The 6,894-nt window shown below is 39.5% G+C and overlaps 1 pseudogene; it reads left to right on the forward strand.

Annotated features, from left to right (window-relative positions):
• Positions 1-4,758: 4,758 nt before the first annotated feature.
• On the forward strand, positions 4,759-5,974 carry LOC149179171 (uncharacterized; annotated as a pseudogene).
• The last annotated feature ends 920 nt before the right edge of the window (positions 5,975-6,894 follow it).

The raw sequence follows: 6,894 nt of genomic DNA on the forward strand, positions 1-6,894 counted from the left end.
AAAGGGGTCTTACAGAGTTAAGCAGTGAATTCAAAGTTCACTTTCATGATCGTCATGGTGATTTTTACTGTTGGTTAAACACAACAATGATGGAGAACGCGGTTGATTGAAAAATTGAATTCTTAGCTTTGAATGGATGCAATTTTTCGGAGTCTCAAATTTCCGGAATTAGAGAAACCAGCAGAGAAGCAGTTAATGATGTTCAAGTTATTGTGGCATCTTTATATCTGCAGGATGCTCAAAAGGTAATTGAAGGGATTCCTAATACAACAGCAGTCGAGCTTGATATAACTGATAAAGACCATCTTCTACAATATATATCTGAGGTAGATGTTGTGATAAGCTTATTACCTGCCAGTTGTCACACGCAAATTGCACATGCATGCATTGAGTTAAAAAAGCATCTTGTCACGGCAGGCTATGTCGATAAGAACATGTCAGATGCAAATGAAAGAGCTAAAAGTGTTGGAGTGACGATTCTATGTGAAATGGGATTGGACCCAGGAATAGATCATATGATGGCAATGAAAATGATCAATCAAGCTCATTTCAGAGGAGGAAAGATCAAGTCTTTTGTCTCATACTGTGGAGGCCTTCCATCACCTGCTGATGCAAATAATCCATTGGGCTATAAGTTCAGTTGGAGTCCTGCAGGAGCTCTAAGGGCGGGTCGTAATCCAGTAGTTTATATTTCTGAGGGACAAACTATAATGGTTGCTGGTGAGGATCTTTATGATTCAGCAACATGCTTTCGCCTTCCTCATCTTCCGGCTTTTGCTTTGAAGAGGCTTCCCAATCGTGACTCTTTGGTTGATGGTGACTTGTATGGTATCACTAATGAAGCGTATGTATTGAGTTGCTACCAGAAATACAACGTCGAGATCTAAGAAGTGGAAATATTTTTGAATGCCCTGTTTCTTCTTTAACAGGAGAGCAGTACCAACCTTTTGATATGAAAATAGAGCAAACAATATTTTCTGCTGTTTCCAATCCATCTGCTGAGCAAATCTTGTTGACATTTGAGCCATCAGTTGCATATCTTATCATATATCAGGATTTTTGCTGTGTTATTCAGTATTCCAGTCTCATTTTCAAGGGAATCATTTCATAGCTGCCAGCTCTGTTTTTGGTTGCAATCAAGAGAGAACTATATTAGCACATCCCCTTGCACCTGAAGAGAAGATACCTATACAATTGGCACGTAAAATGATCAATGGAGTAAGGTGCTTAAGCCATGAACAGTGTCGATCATTTAGCTATGAAAGGAAGACTGTGTTTTTGAAATTACACAGCAGTTTCGTAGCGCGCTACGAAACTGCTGTAGGTGATGATTTTAACACAGACAGACAATTTTGTATTAAGAGCGGGAATTTGAAAGGGAAACGCCAAAGGGTATGCAAGACATCAGCTGGAGAAACAATAGTCAATCAGATCAAGACAAGTGGATGCTTTAAAGGCTTGAATATTCAAATCCAATTTTGGATTTTTGTCATAAAGTCCCTTTATCACCGTTCAAGAGGTATCAAATGATGTGAATACAAGGAACTTTTGCCTGCACACATGTCCATCGATGAAGCTCACAGCACATCAAGAACGTGGCAGTGTTCCATGTTTTGGGTTATTAAAAGCTAGAAGACATGCTTCTGTACATTCGAGCATTTTGAGGAAAACTGAAGCCGAGAAGCAAGGGAAATCTCCTAATACTTCTGAGCAGTTAAAAGATTCAGCGTTCAAGGTCAATATGGAACATTAAACATCCAGCTCAGCCAAATCGAAAGAGGACCAGGTGTCAAAGAACAAGGACAGGCCATTATGCATGGAAAATGGAGTTAGAGTCATAGTTAATTTAGAACTCTTTAAAAACTCCAGTCAGCACTTTAGTTGTATTTATTAGTTAGTTCAATAGCTGATAGGTGTCAGTAGAGGTAGTTATCGACTCCCCTCATGCTGGAGGAGGAAGCTCGAATTAATTATAATAAGGATTCTATATATAGCTGAAACATCAATGTAATGAGGGTTGGATATTTTATAAAACAGAGTATTGTTTTGGCTTATGAAAAGACAGAGTTCAGTAATATAAGTTGGCTGCATTTCTTCTCAGGATTCATAAATGATTTCCATGTTCAGAATGGTGATTTTATTCTTTCCTTCATGTCTTTTACAGTTGTATAAATGCATAATCACTCAGAATTCACTGATTGTGCTCTGATTTCCTGTATGCATTTGTAAACTTTGGTTTTATATGAGTTGTGTTCTGAGCATCTAAATGCTAAATGCCCTGACTTCTATGTAAAGGCAGTATCATTGTTTACTGAAGTATGATTGACTCCATAGGCCCAATGGAAACTTATGTAATGTTTCTCTAGCCTTCATATTTGTCAATGTTATTCCACAAGAGTTAGCCATCTTATTAATAGTCAAAATCAATAATCCTTTTTGAGAGAGCCCTCTCAGGCTAAGGAGGCTAAGCCTTAGTCAAAAGATTGGTTTGAAACAGTTACTTGAAGTCTTCCTAGTTTGCAGCCTTCCAGGGCTTGATTTTGAGATAACATTTTGGTGCATCTGCCGGGAGTCCGAAGATTATTCATTCCCGAAATCAATGGTTGAACTTCTGAAGGTAGCAGGAGCTCAGACATCTTTTTGAGGCTGCAAAACTACCTTGGCGACTCCACACATCGAATAAGAAATTGGAAGGTGACTCCACTGCTAGAAGATCAGTAGCTTGATGAAGTTTCAAGATGAATTCCACTGCAAGAATGAATGCCAGGTATGCTCTTATGAATCGGTCTCATATCCCTGGTTTTCCAAATCCTATGCCCAAGGTTGATTGGTTAGATGATTTTCCAATATTCAAAGATGAAAAGAAGGACAATGCTGCTCTTCATTTGGTTAAATTCCATATGCATGTACGCAGTCTTAAGGTTCATTTCCCTGAAGATTGTCTCATGAAGATGTTTATGACCACTTTAGAAGGAAAGGCATGGTCTTGGTATAAAAGTTTGGAAAATGGTTCATTATATTCTCTTGCTGATTTCCATGATGTGTTCTATGACATGTATAAAGAGTGTCATCCATCCTTATTGCTGCTCAAAGATTGCTGTAGACATTCTTTAAGTCTTATTCAATATTTGGAGGATTGTTATGATGATGATGAATTTACGGATGAAGAAATTTTAGAGGCTCTTCATAACAATGCATTTCAACACCAAGAAGAAAGCATAACATCTCATGAAACGCAGCATAAAGATCAGCAGGGGTTTATTTGTGAAAACCATGTTTCATCCTTTGATATTGATGTAGAGATGCAGCAGATTTGTCAGGCTTCAGATCATGATGAAGATGAAATTGATTGCAAACAGCAAGAAGAAGTACTGGAAGATAGCTTCTACGACCCTCAGGCAGAGGAAAAGGTTGGTTTTTTATGTCAAACTTCTCAGCAGCTTACAGCAATAAATGATCATAAGAAAGAGGAAAATTACATTGTTTGTAGGCAGCATTCAGAAAAGCAGTTCGATAGCATATCAAAAGAACCTTGTGTGGTTGAGAATCAGTTGTCTAAAGATGCAGAATGTTATGATGATCATCGACATAACCATGTATTCTTTGACCCTATAAGTGAATATATGGACAAGCTTTGCACTCCGGTCTTTCATTTTCATTTGCATTATGAAGATCAAGTATATTATGAGTTGATTTGGTCATCTCACTACCATGGTTATTTTGAGGTTGAATGCAGTCAAGAGCCTCCAATATCAGAGAAGACAACTGATTGGCTTTATTGGAAATATCATGTTGCTTGAGCTACAAGTGGAGCTTGCAGCTGATAGGGTAGGTAGGTAGGAAAGTGCAAATAAGCTCAAGGTTAACTGAGCATTTTTCAGTAGTGGTAGATTTCTTTTTCCCACAGTGATCATCAAGTTTCAGCCCGAGGTGAAGGCCCCAGAAGCTTGAAAGGAATGCTTGTCAAGCAAATTTCCGTTTGTAATAAAAAAGATAAAGCACTGGACCTACGAGTTCTTAGTGTACTACAGGAGCACACTATCCCAAGTGGAGCCACTGTTATCACTGACAAAATTTCAATGCCAAATGTCTTACATTTGTTTGATGGTAAAGGTCGGTGCTAGTCTAAGTTTGAGTTTTTGTTTGCCTTAGAGTCTGAGTCTTATGAGTCAACTATGTATTCTCATTCATCACCGGTCATTCTCATTCATCCCCGGTCTCATAGCCATGTGTCAGTTTTGTTCAAAAGTTACTATGCGTCGCAAAGCTTTTTAGGTTATTTCGTAGCTCATGAAATAATTTTGAAGTGTTTCCGCATCACATAAATCCTTTTCAGCAGTTTCGCAGCGCAACATGCTTTAAGTGATTTCGTAGCGCGTAATTTATATTTTGCACTGGCTGCGCTACGAAATTGGGGATTTTTTCGAATCCATAGTCATTCTCACCCATCTGTCATACTTATCAGAATCTGCTGTGTTTTAGATCGTTAGGTGTTGTGGTATTGACACATGTTGCAGTTGTTGCTGAGAAGGAGACAAAGGGTTCTGTTTACTAACGAGTTTGAAACCCTTCAGAAGGAATTGGCGGTGGCGTTCAGTGGAGTCCCTGACGCGGCGAAGCTGGTGATAAAAGCTCTGGACAGCTGTGATTTCGCAGAGTGTGGCTTGACTCACATAGAGGAGAAGAGGCCCTAAATTTCTATAAACAGAAAATCTCGCATCTTACTCTTAGATTCACTTTTCCTCGTTTTTGGTAACGATGACAACTGTGTTGTTCAGTCGGATGTCAAGGATTCGACCCAGAAGATTGCTAAGGCTTAGAGAAAAGAAATTAAATTTGATAAGTATACGGTTTCCACCGGTAAGGGGGATCTTAGGGCGTTCCTGAAGCTCTTGGCTTCGTTTAAAATCGCGGCAGATTACCCGAGGGATGAGCTTTGGGGTTTACTATTTATTATTTCAAGCAGCTTCTACCTCGACTTTTACACTGTGGTTATGGAAACACATGGCAAGCACAGGGCTTAAAGCGCGTCATTCCTGCTTTTGCAAATGCTGAAGACAAAAGACCCACTGTTGAAGTGTTGAAGGAGAAGGAGCACGGGGCTGTGCCTGAACCAGGAGCCATTGTTACAGCGAGAGTCACAAAAGTGATGGCAAGATTGGCCACAGTGAATATTATTTGTGTTGGGACAAGGGCAATGAAAGAAAAGTTTACAGGTACTGTGAGACAACAGGATGTTCGAGCAACAGAGATTGACAAGGTTGATATGTACACATCATTTCGCCCTGGGGATATAATCCGAGCAGAAGTTCTCTCTCTTGGTGATGCACGGGCGTATTACCCCTCTACAGCTAAGAATGAATTGGGTGTTGTATCTGCAGAAAGTATTGCCGGTGCAGCAATGATCCAAATCAGTTGGACAGAGATGCAGTGCCCTTTGACAAATCAAATAGAGCGGCGAAAGGTTGCCAGGGCTGTCTGATATGTAGCAAGAAGCTTTCGTATTTTGACACAAGGTTTCACATTTCTTTGATTGATCAAATTCATGCAATTATGATGTTTGTAAATGTGGTCAATTATGAAGGAAGATATTGAGAATGTAGTAGTTGTTCATTGTAAAGCTGGCATGGCTAGAACAGGGCTCATGATATCGAGTCTTCTTCTTTACCTCAAGTTCTACCCCACTGCTGAAGAATCCATTGCTTATTACAACCAGAAACGGTGTATAGATGGCAAGGGTCTTGTTCTTCCAAGCCAAATTCGCTATGTAAAATATTTTGAATGAGTTCTCACATATTTCAATGGTGAAGTTCAACCTGGCAGGAGATGTATACTTCGGGGATTCCGTCTTCATAAATGCCCTTACTGGGTTCGACCATCTATTACAGTATCTGATCATAATGGAGTTCTCTTTTCAACAAAGAAGCATCCAAGGACAAAGGATATGATGCCAGATGATTTTTGGTTTAGTGCACCAAGGAAAGGAATCATGGTATTTGCTTTGCCAAGAGAAAGGGGTCTTACAGAGTTAAGCAGTGAATTCAAAGTTCACTTTCATGATCGTCATGGTGATTTTTACTGTTGGTTAAACACAACAATGATGGAGAACGCGGTTGATTGAAAAATTGAATTCTTAGCTTTGAATGGATGCAATTTTTCGGAGTCTCAAATTTCCGGAATTAGAGAAACCAGCAGAGAAGCAGTTAATGATGTTCAAGTTATTGTGGCATCTTTATATCTGCAGGATGCTCAAAAGGTAATTGAAGGGATTCCTAATACAACAACAGTCGAGCTTGATATAGCTGATAAAGACCATCTTCTACAATATATATCTGAGGTAGATGTTGTGATAAGCTTATTACCTGCCAGTTGTCACACGCAAATTGCACATGCATGCATTGAGTTAAAAAAGCATCTTGTCACGGCAGGCTATGTCGATAAGAACATGTCAGATGCAAATGAAAGAGCTAAAAGTGTTGGAGTGACGATTCTATGTGAAATGGGATTGGACCCAGGAATAGATCATATGATGGCAATGAAAATGATCAATCAAGCTCATTTCAGAGGAGGAAAGATCAAGTCTTTTGTCTCATACTGTGGAGGCCTTCCATCACCTGCTGATGCAAATAATCCATTGGGCTATAAGTTCAGTTGGAGTCCTGCAGGAGCTCTAAGGGCGGGTCGTAATCCAACAGTTTATATTTCTGAGGGACAAACTATAATGGTTGCTGGTGAGGATCTTTATGATTCAGCAACATGCTTTCGCCTTCCTCATCTTCTGGCTTTTGCTTTGAAGAGGCTTCCCAATCGTGACTCTTTGGTTGATGGTGACTTGTATGGTATCACTAATGAAGCGTATGTATTGAGTTGCTACCAGAAATACAATGTCGAGAT

This window comes from Pinus tabuliformis, chromosome 4_1 (assembly GCF_031772625.1).
Source record: "Pinus tabuliformis cultivar Carrire ecotype Pingquan chromosome 4_1, CPIR1, whole genome shotgun sequence".
Taxonomy (NCBI): Eukaryota; Viridiplantae; Streptophyta; class Pinopsida; order Pinales; family Pinaceae; genus Pinus; species Pinus tabuliformis.